General features: G+C 44.6%; 1 protein-coding gene and 2 non-coding genes across 3 annotated transcripts in view; all 3 read right to left on the bottom strand.

Moving 5' to 3' along the window:
• LOC138358340 (putative proline-rich protein 21) overlaps positions 1-19,534 on the bottom strand; it is a 167,752-nt gene that overhangs the window by 81,384 nt on the left and 66,834 nt on the right. The gene's annotated exons all lie outside the window — the stretch shown is intronic.
• Positions 5,338-5,427, bottom strand: TRNAI-UAU (transfer RNA isoleucine (anticodon UAU)). Its single transcript is given in 2 exon segments — positions 5,338-5,373; positions 5,390-5,427. It is a non-coding gene; the product is annotated as a tRNA-Ile (tRNA).
• Positions 10,962-11,052, bottom strand: TRNAI-UAU (transfer RNA isoleucine (anticodon UAU)). The gene is given in 2 exon segments: positions 10,962-10,997; positions 11,014-11,052. It is a non-coding gene; the product is annotated as a tRNA-Ile (tRNA).

The following is a 19,534-nucleotide window of genomic DNA, read 5'->3' as shown; positions in this document are numbered from 1 at the left end:
TCCTCCCCCAGACACCCCCAGCTCCCTTCCCCAGACACCCCCAGCTTCCTCCCCCAGACACCCCTAGCTCCCTTCCCCAGACACCCCCAGCTTCCTCCCCCAGACACCCCCCACCTCCCTCCCCCAGACACCCCCACCTCCCTCCCCCAGACACCCCCAGCTTCCTCCCCCAGACACCCCCAGCTCCCTTCCCCAGACACCCCCAGCTTCCTCCCCCAGACACCCCCAGCTCCCTCCCCCAGACACCCCCAGCTTCCTCCCCCAGACACCCCTAGCTCCCTTCCCCAGACACCCCCAGCTTCCTCCCCCAGACACCCCCACCTCCCTCCCCCAGACACCCCCAGCTTCCTCCCCCAGACACCCCCAGCTCCCTTCCCCAGACACCCCCAGCTTCCTCCCCCAGACACCCCCACCTCCCTCCCCCAGACACCCCCAGCTTCCTCCCCCACACACCCCCAGGTCCCTCCCCCAGACACCCCCAGCTCCCTCCCCCAGACACCCCCAGCTCCCTCCCCCAGACACCCCCAGCTTCCTCCCCCAGACACCCCCAGCTCCCTTCCCCCAGACACCCCCAGCTTCCTCCCCCAGACACCCCCAGCTCCCTCCCCCAGACACCCCCAGCTCCCTTCCCCCAGACACCTTTCAATCGTCCATTGCTTCCCCCCAGGAGCTGAGTGGGGACAAAAAGAGAGAGGGAGGGGGAATCCAGCCAGAGATTACGAGCTGATTTATAAGACAAGGTGAATCTATCGTCTCTCCTCTCTCTCACTCTCTCTCTCTCCCTCTCTCTCTCTCTCTCTCCCTCTCTCTCTCTCTCTCTCTCTTTTCCTTTCTTCTTCTCGCCTGCAACCTTCTCGTTCTCTCCCTCGCCCCTCCCTCTCCTTTCTTCCCACTATTTTCCCTTAATACTTTTCTTTCTCTCAGCCTTACTCTCTTTCCTGCCTTCTATACCTTGCCCTTATTATTTTTCTTCCTTTCCTTCTCATATTTCTCTCTCCCCCTCCTGCCTCTTCTTTCTTAGCTATCCCTGTTCCTACTCTTCCCAATTCCCTTCTTCATTTACTATCTTCCTTCGCCTCCTCCTGATTATCTCATTCTTGTTCTCTCTCGCCCATAAATTTTCTTATTCCATTTCGTGTTTTTTCTCGTTCTCTTCCTGCCAGCTTCTCACCTTCATATTTTCTTCTCCTCCTCCTTGCTTCCGTGGGCCGTTTATCATATAATGAGGTAATCTCTCGGTAAACTAGAGATAACGAGGTGTATGTAAGCATATATAACAATTGCTTTTGCTTACACCAACTTGTTATTTTCGTATGAGAGACGTATACTTATCTGTGTGTGTGTGTGTGTGTGTGTGTGTGTGTGTGTGTGTGTGTGTGTGTGTGTGTGTGTGTGTATCAGGTATTGCCTATCAGTTATTACGAGGAATGGAACAAGGCGGTTGTTCAACGTCCTCCCAGCAAGCATAAGAAATATTGCTGGAACAACCGTGGACATTTTCAAGAGGAAACTAGATTTATTCCTCCAAGGAGTGCCGGACCAACCAGGCTGTGGTGGGTATGTGGGCCTGCGGGCCGCTCCAAGCAACAGCCTAGTGGACCAAACTCTCACAAGTCGAGCCTGGCCTCGGGCCGGGCTTGGGGAGTAGAAGAACTCCCAGAACCCCATCAACCAGGTATCAACCAGGTTAAGGCAATCTAGTTCTTTTTTTTCACATGCCTCCTTCCACTTTGTTCTTCCTCTCGTATGTTTCAATCTTATAAAGTTTATGTTATGTGTCTCATAACATAACATTTTATCTTGTAGCTGTGGATGGTGGTGGTGGCTACGACAATCTCTTTCAACGCGTACTATTTTTTTTGTTTAAGTTTCATTGATATTTAGATTTCTAACTTTTAATTATGTTCGCTTGTACAATTTTCTCCCAATCAAATGAGAGCTCTTGTCCACCTTGTATATTCCCCTCGGTATTTTGTACGTAATGAACATGTCATTTCTGTTGTTTCTCTCAAGCGTTACAAGAGATTATTAACCTAAACTCGTTGTACAGACAACATAATTTGGGAACTAAACTTGGTTCCAAATTTCTTTACGTTTAAAGCTCAATTCCAGTGCTGAATATATTAGCAGTTGTCTGAAGCCTTCTGCTGTATTTATCTTTGGGCATGTTAAAGATTATTTAAATGCTTTTCTTCCGTTTGGCAGCTTTGTGTACCCTAAGGAGCCGGTCGGCCGAGCGGACAGCACGCGGGACTTGTGATCCTGTGGTCCTGGGTTCGATCCCAGGCGCCGGCGAGAAACAATGGTCAGAGTTTCTTTCACCCTATGCCCCTGTTACCTAGCAGTAAAATAGGTACCTGGGCGTTAGTCAGCTGTCACGGGCTGCTTCCTGGGGGTGGAGGCCTGGTCGTGGACCGGGCCGCGGGGACACTAAAAAAAAAGTCCCGAAATCATCTCAAGATAACCCTGGTGATGTTATCCTACTGTGTGTACACTCCCACTGTTAGTGCTGGCATTATGTACTTATTCCGTCCCCTTTATTGGTGGTGGGTGGGGGGGGGGGACGTAATAAATCGCTTTAGATGTCCTTTACCTTTCATTCATCTTCATTACCTTACACTTGTTTAAGTTGAACCCCAGCAACCACTTGTCTGCTCACTCTCAAAGATTGCCAAATTATTCCTGCAGCACTTAACACTCAGCTTTCCTTTTCCTTTTCAGCTTTGAGTCGTCTACAAACATTGCCACTGAGGAAAATGCTTCCGGGTAAGTCATTCCATAAGATAAAGTGAAGCAACGGACCGAGGACCAAAGTGTGAGGGGAAACTCTTGTCTCATCTGTCAAGTCTGTCATTGATCCTCTCTTTCCTGGCTCTCAAGGACCTTCTTCTCCAGGTCAGTTCAGTGTGTCTATTATGAGAAACAATATCAAAAGCTCTTCAATTTCCTATGAAAAACGTGTGTATCCAGCCTTCTTAATACTGGAGTATGTGGGTCACACTGTCATTGATTTACAAACGTTTGTCAGAAATGGTTTTTTTCCGTCTGAAGTCATGTTGGGCTTCAGGAACAACTGGTGCATTTTTCTGGTGCTCCAGCAGTCTCATCATGTGTGGGGGGCAGAGGGTGTGTGGGTGACTGAGAATGTGTGGGTAGCAGAGGGTGTGTGTGGGTAGCAGAGAGTGTGTGGGTGACTGAGAATGTGTGGGTAGCAGAGGGTGTGTGTGGGTGGCAGAGTGTGTGGGTGGCTGAGGGTGTGTGTGGGCAGCAGAGGGTGTGTACTCACCTAATTGTACTCACCTAATTGTGCTTGCGGGGGTTGAGCTCTGGCTCTTTGGTCCCGCCTCTCAACCGTCAATCAACTGGTGTACAGATTCCTGAGCCTATTGGGCTCTATCATATCTACATTTGAAACTGTGTATGGAGTCAGCCTCCACCACATCACTTCCTAATGCATTCCATTTACTAACTACTCTGACACTGAAAAAGTTCTTTCTAACGTCTCTGTGGCTCATTTGGGTACTCAGCTTCCACCTGTGTCCCCTTGTTCGCGTCCCACCAGTGTTGAATAGTTCATCCTTGTTTACCCGGTCGATTCCCCTGAGGATTTTGTAGGTTGTGATCATGTCCCCCCTTACTCTTCTGTCATCCAGTGTCGTAAGGTGCATTTCCCGCAGCCTTTTCTCATAACTCATGCCTCTTAGTTCTGGGACTAGTCTAGTAGCATACCTTTGGACTTTTTCCAGCTTCGTCTTGTGCTTGACAAGGTACGGGCTCCATGCTGGGGCCGCATACTCCAGGATTGGTCTTACATATGTGGTGTACAAGATTCTGAATGATTCCTTACACAGGTTCCTGAACGCCGTTCTGATGTTAGCCAGCCTCGCATATGCCGCAGACGTTATTCTCTTTATGTGGGCTTCAGGAGACAGGTTTGGTGTGATATCAACTCCTAGATCTTTCTCTCTGTCTGTTTCATTAAGTACTTCATCTCCTATTCTGTATCCTGTGCCTGGCCTCCTGTTTCCACTGCCTAGTTTCATTACTTTGCATTTACTCGGGGTTGAACTTCAACAGCCATTTGTTGGACCATTCACTCAGTCTGTCCAGGTCATCTTGTAGCCTCCTACTATCATCCTCTGTTTCAATCCTCCTCAAAATTTTTGCATCGTCGGCGTCGGTGTGGGTAGCTGAGGGTGTGTGTGGGTGGCAGAGGGTGTGTGTGGGTGGCTGAGGGTGTGTGTGGGTGGCTGAGGGTGTGTGTGGGTGGCTGAGGGTGTGTGTGGGTAGCTGAGGGTGTGTGTGGGTAGCTGAGAGTGTGTGTGGTAGCAGAGGGTGTGTGTGGGTAGCTGAGAGTGTGTGTGGGTAGCAGAGGGTGTGTGTGGGTAGCAGAGTGTGTGTGGGTGGCTGAGGGTGTGTGTGGGTGGCTGAGGGTGTGTGTGGGTGGCTGAGGGTGTGTGTGGGTGGCTGAGGGTGTGTGTGGGTAGCTGAGAGTGTGTGTGGTAGCAGAGGGTGTGTGTGGGTAGCTGAGAGTGTGTGTGGGTAGCAGAGGGTGTGTGTGGGTAGCAGAGGGTGTGTGTGGGTAGCAGAGGGTGTGTGTGGGTAGCAGAGGGTGTGTGGGTAGCAGAGGGTGTGTGGGTAGCAGAGGGTGTGTGTGGGTAGCAGAGGGTGTGTGTGGGTAGCAGAGGGTGTGTGTGGGTAGCAGAGGGTGTGTGTGGGTAGCAGAGGGTGTGTGTGGGTAGCAGAGGGTGTGTGTGGGTAGCAGAGGGTGTGTGTGGGTAGCAGAGGGTGTGTGTGGGTAGCAGAGGGTGTGTGTGGGTAGCAGAGGGTGTGTGTGGGTAGCAGAGGGTGTGTGTGGGTAGCAGAGGGTGTGTGGGTAGCAGAGGGTGTGTGTGGGTAGCAGAGGGTGTGTGTGGGTAGCAGAGGGTGTGTGTGGGTAGCAGAGGGTGTGTGTGGGTAGCAGAGGGTGTGTGTGGGTAGCAGAGGGTGTGTGTGGGTAGCAGAGGGTGTGTGTGGGTAGCAGAGGGTGTGTGGGTAGCAGAGGGTTTGTGTGGGTAGCTGAGAGTGTGTGTGGGTAGCAGAGGATGTGTGTGGGTAGCTGAGAGTGTGTGTGGGTAGCAGAGGATGTGTGTGGGTAGCTGAGAGTGTGTGTGGGTAGCAGAGGATGTGTGTGGGTAGCTGAGAGTGTGTGTGGGTAGCAGAGGTTGTGTGGGTAGCAGAAGTGTATGATGCCTCAGACTAATAATCAGACTCACCGGCACTCTCCTGTATTTCCCCCTGATCGTGGTAAAGGTGAGGGAGCAGTTAGGAGCGTGCTCCCTGGAGCCTCAAAACAAGTGCTCCAGGTGAGGCTCGAACTCACAACCTCGGCATGGCCCAGACACTGTCTTATAAGTACCGTGCGCTAACCGATTGCGCCACTGGAGCCTTGCTCTCAGTTGCTCGTTGGCTCTATATAATAATATCTTTCTCTCTTCTTTCTCTTATTTACCGCAGCTTCCAGTATTTTTGGATTCAGGATATATTATTTACATACTTCAGCTATCATATTTGGTAATACAATCGTTTCGAAATTGTGTCTCATTGGAAAAAAATGTTGATAAACCTTCAATAGAAGGCTGATATCTGGGGTGAGAATAGCTTGAGCTACCTCATCCCTTTGTGTGTATTTTACCTCAATAAACGTATTTCAATTTCAATTTCAACTGCTTTATTTCACAGCCATTTTGTGGAGCAATTACTTGGCTATCTTCAAAGCATTATATCTGAAGTTATTATCAGTCGAGGGTGATATCATAACTCAGCCCTTGTCTATTTTCACATCACATTCAGCCATAAATACAATTTCAGTATTGATTGACCACATTGATCTCTTGTCATTTTGAAGCATTAAGACAGCATTTAATAATTAAGCATTAAGGCAAGAATATTTAAGTAATATATTTACTAATATTTAGTAAAGATATTGTCACATTTTGCCAATGGAGCGGCTGACAATTCCCACACCTCCTATTGTGTGCCTCAATCCGATAAGTTTTCATTTTATTGTGAAGATGGGGTACCTGACCTTTATATATTTTTCGTTTATAAATCACGAAATATATCTCCTGTCTTCGTTTCAGAGTCCATTCCGAGTGCTTGCTGCCGGTTCGATTAGTTTGAGTGCTTCACTGAGTCTATTTGAGTCGAAAAGATTTTCTATATCATTTCTAGCACGAATATTTCATCTGCCTTGAAAGGTATTGTTGCATATATCAATATTTTATGAGACCAATTGTTTAGAATAGTGCCAGTGTTGGTACTACACATGTGCAGTTACAACACATATATGAAATAGGCAAAATAGGAGAATGGATCGTATGTGTAAATGGGGATTTAAAGTTGCGAGAATATATTAACTAAAACTTTGTACAATATGTGATGGAAAAGTTTTGCGATAAAAAAATTCACCTCCATACTGATCAAACATAATGGATTTCAAATGCCAAAAAAAGGCACCAGGTGGAAACTTTGACCCATGGCGGTATGAAAGGTTCAGATGCATGAAGAGTAGAGACTAAACTCCACTTAATTTTCTCCTTGACATTGTTGAATTAAGAATTCCTAGCTGACTTGCCAATGTTGTCTCAGATTATAAATTTAACCTCTTTTGAAGTCCAATTTGCTCTTAGGTATTTTGCCCCCTTCATCTTCACTACAGTTCAGGATGTTGCGTCACAGAGCCTCTCAGCCGCTTTCGATCGACTGCAAGATATTTAGGAGAGAAATCTTAGCATCACTTTCAGTTGACGAGTCTCTGTCCTCATGTTAATCTTCCAAAACATTTCTCGCTGAGTTTGAGAACTGATCTTCCGTTCACAGCTGATCACGACCCATTTTCAGCATTGGCAAAGTACCTGCCCAGAGACCCGCTTCTCTAGCCCTTAAATAAGATACTCATATGCATGTAGATTCCTTAAGGTCTTCTCATCCCCATTCTGGCACTCTGAATAGCGGCTCTAACACATGCACTCACGACCCCTTGTGATTGGTTTGGATTGAAAACTGTTGTGTGCCCATTTGTTAAGCACATGTACCTCTCTAATTGCTCAAAATATGTCTGTAATTAACTCTCAAATATGTATGATAGATTGACAAAGTTGGCTCACGAACTGGACAAAATTTTCTTCCTGTATTGATTTGATTGATTGATTGCCTGAACCCCGATACAATAAATATTCTTCACAAAATATTATTATCAGATGGGAATAAGCTCGATGTGTTATAATGGCCAAATTACAACTTTCGCCAGTGTGTTTCTTCACCAGAAGAGGAAGTAACGACAACGTTTTGAGCCGTCCAGGTCTATAATCAAGTCATATATAATAATTATCACATACGACATGATTACGCTCCAAGACGGACCGAAACGTCGTCGTCTCCTTATCTTCTGACGTGTGGTGTCGTCATCATATCTTCAGCTAAGTTATTGTGACTCATCGTCTGTACATGACGTGTTATTCCGTCTTTATGAAACAGGGAAGCTTAAAATTGGCGCAAGAGTGAGATGTCACAACAGCAAGGAGATGCTTCATCATACAAGCTGATGATGTATTTTGCATGATGATGCGTATTGTATCCATCATCATACAAGCTTTTGAAAAACAAGTGCTCCAGGTGAGGCTCGAGCTTACAAGCTCCGGCATGACCCAGATACTGGAGCTTCGCTCTCAATATACCTTTTTTTTTGGCCTGAGCCTTTTTGGTCTTATCCAAAAGCCATACATTTCGTTTCGTACAAAAATAACTATTTCTGTTCGTCTGTTTCTCTGTGAATCATCCAGATTCAGAAATGATATATAAATTTAAGTGGCTCCATAGTAAAATGAATCTGATGATCAGGCATAAGAAACCTGGACTAACTGCTATATTCAGGGAGATATTCTAAAGCAGGATCATTAATGACGTTTACAAACATTAAAGCAATTAGCACAAGCGTGAGCTTAGTTTTAATGCATTCTCAAAGATCATTAGTGAAGTATATGACAAAAATTGGGACCATAACATGTCCTGGTGGAAGACATCAGTTGCTAAAGAAATAGGTAGAAACTGGTCCATATTGCGCAGTCAGAAGAAATATATGTTCCTAGACTAGATTCGTGCCATAGGCATTTACCGGATTCGTGCCGTAGGCATTTACCTCCGTGCTTCGGAGGTAAATGCCTCCGAAGTATCCATAGTATTGATAAGTCTCATGACAATCCCAAAGCAAGACTGATCACCAGTGGGTAAGTTCATATGGAATACCTGCTGGTCTAATAGCAAACTAAAAGATTATTTAATTGTTCCAGACGGTTAAAATACTCTCATTGTGTGCTAGCAAGAACACCTTTCAAGAACGTAGATACGAACGCAATTAAATAACAAAAGAACAAGAACATTCACCGTTCTCTGTATGAGGCCATTTTATAACATTTCCCAAGTAGAAGGAAAATGTTTTAAGAACAGACATGAACATGTTTTTAAGAACACCGAAAAACGAGGCATGAACTTTTAAACAACAGATGGTTTTGTTGAAACAAAATTTATAATCATAAACAGGTGAATGGCATGAAAAGCAAAGAAACTTTCTGTTTACGATTCTTAATATAAATCATTTTTTTCCTATAAACAGTTTCTCTGACACAGCATCAACGATGGTATTGGCCACGAATGAACATAATATTCCCCTAATCTTTAGGAGAGGAGAGCAAATCTCCTCAAAACCCAAACCCCCCATTTTCCCGATTTCACAGGCATCGTTGGATGTCCCAGTAGGAGCCAATGCTACTTAAGGAGCGGAATAATGGGGTTGATCACTATCACTTATGACACTCCCTATTCAATCAAAAATCACCACAGGATTAATACTGCTAACTGCAAGCGTCTCCCCCCCCCCCGAAGAAACATTATAGTTTTGATACAATAAGACGGCTTTGTACTTGAAGTCTGGACTATTTAAGAACATAAGAACATAAGAACGAATGTAACTGCAGAAGGCCTATGGCCCATACGAGGCAGCTCCTGTCTATAACCGCCCAATCCCACTCATATACATGTCCAACCCGCTAATGTTATTTCCTATAACATATATCCGTCATATATTACTTCTTAGAGCAAAGATATGTTGAATTTTGAAAAGTTGTTTTTAACAAGTTCATTGCGGATGTAAAATAATTTTAGAGTTGCGATAATTGTGAATTGATTTACGGGCGAAACATATCTTAATTTTGCCGACTAAGAACTGTCCTGAGAGACGATTCTTCTTGCAAGCTTAGAACATAATTTCCAAACGATCCACGTAACAGTGGCTGAAAAATACTTCACCGTTAATCTTCATCTCTGTCCAGAATGCTGCGCCGCACTCCTTCTCGGTCATTTCTCGACGGCAAATGCAAATAACATTCACGCTTCTCAAGCAGTGTGCAGCGTTATCTCGAGAACTTGAAAACAAGTGCTCCAGGTGAGGCTCGAACTCACAAACGCCGGCACGGGGAACCAGACCGTATGCCCAACCGAAGTGCCACTGAAGTCAGGCACTTCCTCGTTATCAGGCTGTCTTAGGCTGTCTGTTATTCTCCGAGTGACGCATTCCGCACGTTTTCCTGACGCATCCTACTCTAAAATCTGAATTTCGAGTGGATTTGACTGAAAATTTGTTGATTCTGGTTAACGCCTGAATGTTTGGTCACAATATATTTTCCTGATGAATCACAGTAAAAGTTCCCAATCCATTAATGTACATGACGGTACATAATGATCGGATCTTAGCTGTATATTCAACCAGAAGAGTTCCACACAAGCTTCTTGGAGGATTAGGGATCAAGGTGGTATTTTAAATGGTTATCTTGAGGTTATCTTGAGATGATTTCGGGGTTTTAGTGTCCCCGCGGCCCAGTCCTCGACCAGGCCTCCACCCCCAGGAAGTAGCCCGTGACAGCTGACTAACACCCAGGTACCTATTTTACTGCTAGGTAACAGGGGCATAGGGTGAAAGAAACTCTGCCCAATGTTTCTCGCCGGCGCCTGGGATCGAACCCAGGACCACAGGATCACAAGTCCAGCGTGCTGTCCGCTCGGTCGACCGGCTCCCTGGTTGACTGGTCTCACATGAGTGATCCTGAAGGCAGTGGTTTGCACAGTCGGCTCTCATTCGATTCGTCCTGGTTCCGATTCCTGAGGAAGTTGAGACGTTTGCGCACCTATACGAGCTCGCAATGCCTCTATTTATCTAGCCGTAAGTGAAAACCTTGGAGATAGTCGACTGTTGTGGGTTGCATTCTGGGGACCTCGATAGGCCTAGCATGGTCTTGTGACAATGAAAAACCATAATGGTATAGAATTAAGACCACCTTACTTTGAGGTTACCTTGAGGTGCTTCCGGGGCTTAGCGTCCCCGCGGCCCGGTCGTCGACTAGGCCTCCTGGCCCACGCAGCGTTCTGTTCAAGGCTCAGTAGTATGCAGGCGAAGAGTCACAATAACGTGGCTGAAGTATGTTGACCAGACCACACACTAGAAGTTAAAGGGACGACGACGTTTCGGTCCGTCCTGGGCCATTCTCAAGTCGATTGAGTAGTATATTTACCACAGGAGGAAGCTGCCACTCGCAGTATTATCTGACAGTGAAAGTTGACAGACTTCTTGCGTTTTTCTTAACATTAATGTGGAGAATGTGGCAGGTGAAGGAAAGCGCTGAGGCAGCAGTACTATATATCACGCGGAAGGGATATGGGGGACCATCAACTAGGATAAGAGGATAGAGTGAAGGAACGCTGCTCAATTTTTTCCACCATTGTGGAAAGAACAAAAAAAAGATACTCAATTTTGTTTCTCATTGGGTAAGGGATCCTCTCTAGCGTTTTTTTTTAGTTCTTAGTAACGTATCTTTTTAGTGTCCCTCACTATAGTTAATGTTGCGTGCTCCCTGGAGCCTCAAAACAAGTGGTCCAGGTGAGGCTCGAACTCACAACCTCGGCATGGCCCAGACACTGTCTTATAAGTACCGTGCGCTAACCGATTGCGCCACTGGAGCCTTGCTCTCAGTTGCTCGTTGGCTCTTTGATGTTAAACCACTGTTTACCCCGTCTCTTCCTGTGTCTTTGTATCTGTCTCTCTCTGTCTCTCTCTGGATGGATTATGTAGTGTCATGCAGGAATGAGGAGGAAATATTGACAGAAAAGGTGATGGTAAGAAAGCATATGGCACTGATGAGAGACGAGATGATATTGATACCAGAAGACGTATGACAGATAAAAGAATGGGATATCAGGATAGAATGGGGCGCAACCCCACTGAAAAAGAGTCTGATAAATGCAAAGGAAAGATAAGGACAAATTATAATTTAATTTATATATAATGTAAAAATTTTATTTTCACTAAAACTTGTATATGTAGCATTTATTAAATATTTTCAAAATGGTAGAGAATAACGTCTGAATAAGCAGTCATTAATATTGTTTTTTTCAATAAGATCCTGTTTGTATTAACAGTAAACAATTCACTAAAAAAACAAATATAATTAATATTTTCATGTTTCAGTTTCACAGTCCCATGTTTTGTTTCTTGAAGAACATAGATCTACTAAGTCAGTCTAGTTTTTTTCAACAATTATTGGAACTTCTATTTGTTGAACAGAGCAGTATTAAAATATTATAGGTACCATGTTATTTGTAACTTATAAAAACTTGGATATAAATTACATTTTTCCAACCAAGATTTAACTGTACAAATATCTCAAAAGATAAATTATCAACTCTCAAAGAGAAACTTTACGAACTTCGTATTTTTTTCAGGATGAGCAAACGATTTATCCAGTTTATAGTCAAACATGGATATAGAACACCGTAGACTTATAGCTATATGACTAACCGTCCTGTGTGATGGGGATTTTTTAGCATCACGCAGCTAGCTTTTTGACACACTGTACTCCCCTTCATATAGTCTAGGACAGCTGCACAAATACAAATGTACCTAATGTATTAATACATAATAATGTATTATTTTCATGCAACCTTACCTAGTGGTTACCTTGTGTTTGATTCGGGGCTTTGCGTCCCCGCGGCCGAGTCGTCGCCCAGGCCTCCATACCTATGTTAGTTAAGAAAGTTAATTAATTAGATAAATAAGAGGACTTAGTGATGGATGTAAACTGTGTGAGCAAGAACTGGGCCATTATCTCACACACACAACATTACTGAAGTCAATAAACCCTTCACACTTGCTGGTATGAAGTACCTAGATCATGTACATTACTATATTTCCTATTCTACAACACTATTCTCGTGTTCTAGAGAATATCCTGATACCACAACTGAAGTGTGCCAATGCAAGCTACTGATCACATACTCCTTTATGACTAACTATCCTGCGATATTGGGGAATCGTTTAGCATCACGTAGCTTGCTTTAGAGTCAAACTATACAACGTTTCATATTGTTTTAGGTAGCTGTATAAATACAGTATAAATGTACCTAAATATAGACAAATAATGGGTTGATGTGGTGCAATTGGCTGTGTGATTTGGGACATATATGATGTAAAATTTGCTTAGGCAAGTGGAAGTGAATGCGGCGGAGCTTGAAGAAAATGACTGTATTTGTGTGTGTGTGTGTGTGTGTGTGTGTGTGTGTGTGTGTGTGTGAGTGTACTTACCTAGTTGTACTTACCTAGTTGTATTTGCGGGGGTTGAGCTCTGGCTCTTTGGTCCCACCTCTCAACTGTCAATTAACTGTTACTAAGTACAATTTTTTTGTTCCCCCCCCCCCCACACACACACAGGAAGCAGCTCCGTGACAGCTGTCTAACTCCCAGGTACCTATTTGCTGCTAAGTAACAGGGGCATTCAAGGTGAAAGAAACTTTGCCCATTTGTTTCGGCCTGGTCCGGGAAACGAACCCGGGCCACAGAATTACGAGTCCTGCGCGCTATCCACCAGGCTACGGGTGTGTGTGTGTGTGTGTGTGTGTGTGTGTGTGTGTGTGTGTGTGTGTGTGTGTGTGTGTGTGTGTGTGTGCGCGCGCGCGCGTCCTATTTGTTTATGCGGTTGCATGAACAAAATCCTTTGTTTCTGGAACATTGCAATTTAATCAAACAATAAATTTGATTAAACTGCAATTTAATCAAATCATTTATCTCGTTGGAACGTCACTTAGAATTAAACGACAAAAATGTCTTCAGAAGAGCTGCTGAATCCAGTCAAACCCTTTACGGGGTTCGTTGTAATTTGACGACTATAAGAACAATGTTATTTCCATGTTAACGCATTTTCCAAGTAATAATGCCCAAGATCGTATTCATATTACAAACTGATTTTGTGTTGTGTAATTTGAAGAATGATTAGTATATTATTCTGGAAGAAAAATTGGCGAGATAGGATGATCAAATTAAATTAGGGAAATATTAGAAAGCTTATATAATCAGTATTAAGTTCCGGTACCAACTTAACAACGTAATACAAATCCAATTAATTCCCTGTCGATAATGCAAAAATTAATTATGAACAATAGATATATTCTATACCACTTTAATTCTGACCATTAGTTAACTAATTGGGGAGATTACAAGATTCATTAACACCGTTTACCGCGATTTCTCACAACTATTGTATTCATCGTGTACTCTCTTAATTGTGTTCAATGTACATTTCCTCACATTACTTTCAGTTGTGTTGCAGTACCTTTCCCTTTACTTCCACCCATTAGATCTTATCAAGGCCATCCTCCCAGCTTTGTTCTAAAAAGGCGTAAAAAAGCACATATTTACATGTTAAAGATTTCTCTTTGTGAATGACATCATGTTAAATGTAAGGAGTATGTCTATTTTCTGTTTGTTAAAGTAAAAATTAGATAACTCAGTGGGTCCTCTAAGTCTGCTCGTTCTCTCAGCTCTGTGATAAGCATTGTTGTATATTTCTGAAGTTCCTCAAGCTTGGTCGTCCGCTTTTACCGGGTAGTGGTTGTATGCCCCGACCTGTGCTCGGGGTCTCAATCAGCTTCTGTAAATACACTACATGCTTCCCTCTCTATTTTTACTAAAAGCTTCCTGATGTTTGCCTCCTATGCACGCAAGAGCTGTGTGTGTGTGTGTGTGTGTGTGTGTGTGTGTGTGTGTGTGTGTGTGTGTGTGTGTGTGTGTGTGTGTGTGTGTGTGTTTAGCAAAAGCAGAGATGCCTGTTCTCTCCCACCCATCTTGAGGTTATCTTGAGATGATTTCGGGCCTTAGCGTCCTCGCGGCCCGGTCCTCGATCAGGCCTCCTTTTTGTTACACCCCTCCCCCAGGAAGCAGCCCGTAGCAGCTGACTAACTCCCAGGTATCTATTTACTGCTAGGTAACATTAGCATCAGGGTGAAAGAAACAATTTGCCCATTTGTCACCCCCTCCACCGGGGATCGAACCCGGTACCTCATTACTACGAATCCGAAGCGCTGTCCACCCAGCTGTCAGGCACCCATAACTATAATATTTTCTCATGCACGAAGATATTCCCCCTAGCTTCTGAGATATAGAAAACACGAAAAAAATATTAATGGATAACAAATTAAAATACGAATAGAGATAAACGAGAAATCTGCGAAAAACCGAAAAACAACAAGGAACAAGAAGGAGGAAATGGCTGGAAGATGGAAACAGGGTAATCTTATAACAGCTCAAGTGGAATTACCAGGAATTGGAAAGAGTTGAGGTTGAAGGACGTGGAAAACCCGCGTCTTTCTATCGAATTTAGGTTCCTGGCCATGTTTGTCCTTTGGCTCCAGACGTGTTTAGCCAGTTCTCGCCTCGATCTTTTGCCTGCTGGCAGAGACGGTGGGACAGAGGGAGGGGACAGGGAGGGACAGAGAGGGACAGAGAGTGGTAGGGAGGGGACAGGGAGTGTCAGGGAGGGACAGGGAGGGACAGAGAGGGACAGGGAGGGACAGAGAGGGACAGGGAGGGACAGGGAGGGACAGGGAGGGACAGGGAGGGACAGGGAGGATCAGAGAGAGTCAGGAAGGGACAGGCAGAGGGTATTTAGGGAAAGGGTGAGTGCATCCTTTGGAAAGCGAGGGAACTACCAGGGGGGGAAAGCGCCAAGCCATTACGACTATATGCCACTAGGAAGGGGTCAGTATAACGATTTAGGATAGGCCGGGGGGGAAGGAATGGTACCCGACTACTTGTGGACACTCGGGGATTGAACGCCGATCTGCATGAAGATCAGTAAATGATGGAGGAAAGAGGAGGGTGAGCGATAGAGATGTAGAGGAAGGGGGAGGAGAGGTTGTTATTGGATGCTGGAGTGAATAGGAACAGGAATGAAGAAATGATGATTTAGTAGGGAGGTAGATATGGGAAGTAGAAAATATGAAGGATGTCGAGAAATGAAATCTGGAGAAAGGATGGATGGAGAGGAACGATAAAGAAAGAGCGACAAGTAGCAGCAGAAGGAAAGTGTGTGCTAGAGAGATGGCGAGATAAAATAAAGGATAATAGCGTAGGAAGATAAGATAGGAACGAGACCATACTTAAAAGATAAAAAAGGATGAAAAAAATATAGAAAGAGGGATTGAGAACTGGATAAGCATCTCGAAAGGATACCTAATCAACCAGGCTGTGACTCATACGTCAGGCTGCGAGCAGCCGCGTCCAACAGCCTGGTTGACAAGTCGAGCAACCAGGAGGCCTGGTCGACGATCGGGCCGCGGGGACGCTAAGCCCCGGAAGTACCTCAAGGTAACCTCAAGGTAAGGGAGAGGCAGGAAAGAGTAAAGGAAAGGGCCAGAAGCGAAGGGAGACGTATGGAGAGATACAGAAGGCAGAGCAGGCGGGGAACTTCCCCAGATGTTCCTCCCCTTTTCCCCCACCACGGCAGGGAGGGGGGGGGGGGGATGGAGGCTATACAGATCTTCAGGAGGTTAAGACCCGGAACATTTCTTGGGTGGCTGCTCCCTCGGGGGGACTTCCTCATGCCTCCGCCCCCTCGTCACCTGCTCATTACCAGTCCTTTCACGCCCTAACAGGTTAATAAACGAGGCTCGAATTCCCTTTACCTCTCATTTCTCCCTCTCTCTCTTTCCTTTCCCTTTCCGGTTCCTTCCCGCTGACTTTACCACTCCCTCTCTCACTCTCCTTATTTCACTTTATTATAAATTAAGACTAGAGCTCAATTGGGCTTACAGACCGTTTTCTAAATTGATCACTTCGTAGCTAATTGAACTGTTTTACTAACGAGAAACGTACGGACCCAAGCAACCTACCTAACCTATGGAGAGCAATGCATAGAGAACGGCAGTATTAAGGTTACTTATTTTTTTTAATTAATAAAGCTCTTTTGAAGAAGAATGGCATATTCCGTAATAAATGCGACCTACTAGACGAAAGGGCGGGTTGTATACTAACCATAAGACTCAACTCTGCTCTACTGAGTCCACCAGGACGAGTTGAAGCCCAATCGTTGTTACTTTTTTTTTACACCTCATGATGTCTGCTAGAAAATAATAGTGTGAAAAGAGACAGGGAATCTTTTTTTTTATCATACTGTTCTCACGTTCCTGCTCCTTCTTCTCAAATCCCAGCTCCTTGTCCTCACGTCCCAGCTCCTTGTCCTCACGTCCCAGCTCCTTGTCCTCGCGTCCCAGCTCCTTGTCCTCACGTCCCAGCTCCTTGTCCTCACGTCCCAGCTCCTTGTCCTCACGTCCCAGCTCCTTGTCCTCACGTCCCAGCTCCTTGTCCTCACGTCCCAGCTCCTTGTCCTCACGTCCCAGCTCCTTGTCCTCACGTCCCAGCTCCTTGTCCTCACGTCCCAGCTCCTTGTTCTCACGTCCCAGCTCCTTGTTCTCACGTCCCAGCTCCTTGTTCTCACGTCCCAGCTCCTTGTTCTCACGTCCCAGCTCCTTCTCCTCACGTCCCAGTTCCTTGTCCTCATAATCCTACCAAGTGTTCGTATATACTGGCTAAGTCTTGCTCCTCATAAGTGCCTTACATTACCATATTCGAACATGGAGACAATCCAAGCAGAAACAGCTCCGAAAAAAAATTAAACCATAATATAAAACAGGCAAGACGTTGGAATATATTTTTTTCTTTATATTTTTTATCTTACTTTTTGACCTACAAATGCTTTTTTCTTTTTTTTTTTAGTGTTCGAGACTCTTTACCAAGTTCAGTTGAATATGCCTCAGGGCCTCGTTAGAGAAGATCGCCTGACCTCCACCAACCAGCACCCGGGTACCTAAGGTGATGCTGAGATGATCTCCTGGCTACAGCATCCTCCCTCTCTGCCTCCAGGGGCCAGATTCACGAAGCAGTTACGCAAACATTTACGAACGTGTACATCTTTCCTCAATTTTTGACGGCTTTGGTTAAATTTATTAAACAGTTTACAAGCATGAAAACTTCCCAATCAACTGTTGTTATTGTTATAAACAGCCTCCTGGTGCTTCGGAGCTCATTAACTGTTTAATAATTGTAAACAAAGCCGCCAAAGATTGAGAAAAGATGTACAGGTTCGTAAGTGCTTGCGTAACTGCTTCGTGAATCTGGCCCCAGCTCTGTGTGGTGATGCTCTTGTTTACTCTTGTTATTGTAGCGGTTATTGATGTTATTGGTGGTGGAGGTGGTGTTCTATATGCTGTTGGTGTTAATGCTGGTAATTTATTGTTAATTGCTTCTGTAATTGCGGTTGGTGGTGATTTTATTGTAGTTGTTGCTACTTCTGTTACTGCTGCATCGTTAATGATGCTGCTAATAATGCAACTTCTGCTGTTACTACGCCTACTGCTGCTGTTATAACAGAACAGCAGCCGTTACTACTGGTTGTTCTTGTGCTGCTCCTGCTACATCTACGATTACTATTACTACAGCTGCTGCTGCTGCTGCACAAAGTCTAGCAGCTTCAGTTAAAAAGACGCTGCTGTCGGCATGAAAAGGCACAACAATGCATGTTAAACAGCAGGAGAACTACACTATGCCAATGGCTTTTTCTTGTTTAGGGAAAATGCTGGCTGCTGCAGCTCTTCCTCGATGTCTTAACATTATATATGTAACTAGAAAATGCATACCTTACAATATATATATATATATATATATATATATATATATATATATATATATATATATATATATATATATATATATATATATATATATTATCAGACAAAGGTCTCCTTACACAAACTTCAGAGTTTCTATGAATCTCCACCAGTTTTCTTTGGCTTCATCCCTTTATCCAGCCCAGGCATGTGTACATTATACATGTTTGTTTGTGTGTGTGTGTGTGTGTGTGTGTGTGTGTGTGTGTGTGTGTGTGTGTGTGTGTGTGTGTGTGTATGTGTGTGTGTGTGTGTGTGTATGAGTGTGAATGTGTGAGCTTAAAATCTTCAAGGCAGCTTGAATGTTAAGTACTTTTGTTCAGAGAAACTCCTGCTTTCTTGAGAAATTTAACGAATCTTTCTTATCATTTTTGCCCCATCACAAACATTAAACAAATTAAATGTTCAATTCCAAACTCTTCAAGACTAACTGAGGGAGCAAAATAAAACAAAAAAGCCAAAGAACTCGAGCTAAAACGAGACATAAAAGTGAAATTAAACCAAATATAAAAGACGTTTACAACAAAACCCAGCGCCACGCGGGACAAGTTTAGCACAAACAAAAGTTAATAAAAGAACTTGAGAGTAAAATACAGCTGCGCGGCGTTCTTGGGGGTAGAAGGCCGCTGTACATTTCCCTGGGGAAAGCTGGGGGCGCAGCGGCTCTAAAAAGCCGGTGTTTGTCAGGCGACAACGTCTCCTTCGTGAGTCTGGAGACTAATGAGCTCCTGGCCACTTCCTCTCTCAATTATTTGTAATCATAGTGGAGGAGGAGGAGTCTGCCTGGCACAGAGACATCTCCCAGGACGATGCCCAGGTCAGGGGTAGCGAGGGTGGTAATATGTCAAGTCTTTGTCAGCACTGGATAATGTGAGGTATGTCTCATGTGATATGTCTCATGTGATATGTCTCATGTGATATGTCTCATGTGATATGTCTCATGTGATAAGTCTCATGTGATATGTCTCATGTGATAAGTCTCATGTGATATGTCTCATGTGATATGTCTCATGTGATATGTCTTATTTGTTATGTCTCATGAGAGATGGTGGGTTCTCATTGTGTGGGAGCTCAGATGAGGAGAGAGGAGAAAGGGGGGGGGGGGGGGGGAGGGAAAAGAACTATCAGGGGGAAAAACGTCAAGCCATTACGACTATATAGCACTGGGAAGGGGTCAGGATAAGGATTTTGGGATGGGACGGGGAGGGAAGGAATGGTGCCCAACCACTTGGACGGTTGGGAATTGAACGCCGACCTGCATGAAGCGAGACCGTCGCTCTACCGTCGAACCCAAGTGGTACTGTCTGCAAGTATGTGGAAGCTCTAGACAGTTGCAGATAGGTTGAATAACCTTGAATCTAAGGGGCATAGGCTTAAATTGGGGCACGTCACATTTATATGTAAAAGTACATTTTTTGTCAAAATTCTGCGTTGTTTACTTTGACAAAGA

This window comes from Procambarus clarkii, chromosome 83, assembly GCF_040958095.1.
Source record: "Procambarus clarkii isolate CNS0578487 chromosome 83, FALCON_Pclarkii_2.0, whole genome shotgun sequence".
NCBI lineage: Eukaryota > Metazoa > Arthropoda > Malacostraca > Decapoda > Cambaridae > Procambarus > Procambarus clarkii.
The sequence above is the reverse complement of the archived record's forward strand: the minus strand, read 5'-3'. Positions and strand labels throughout refer to the sequence as shown.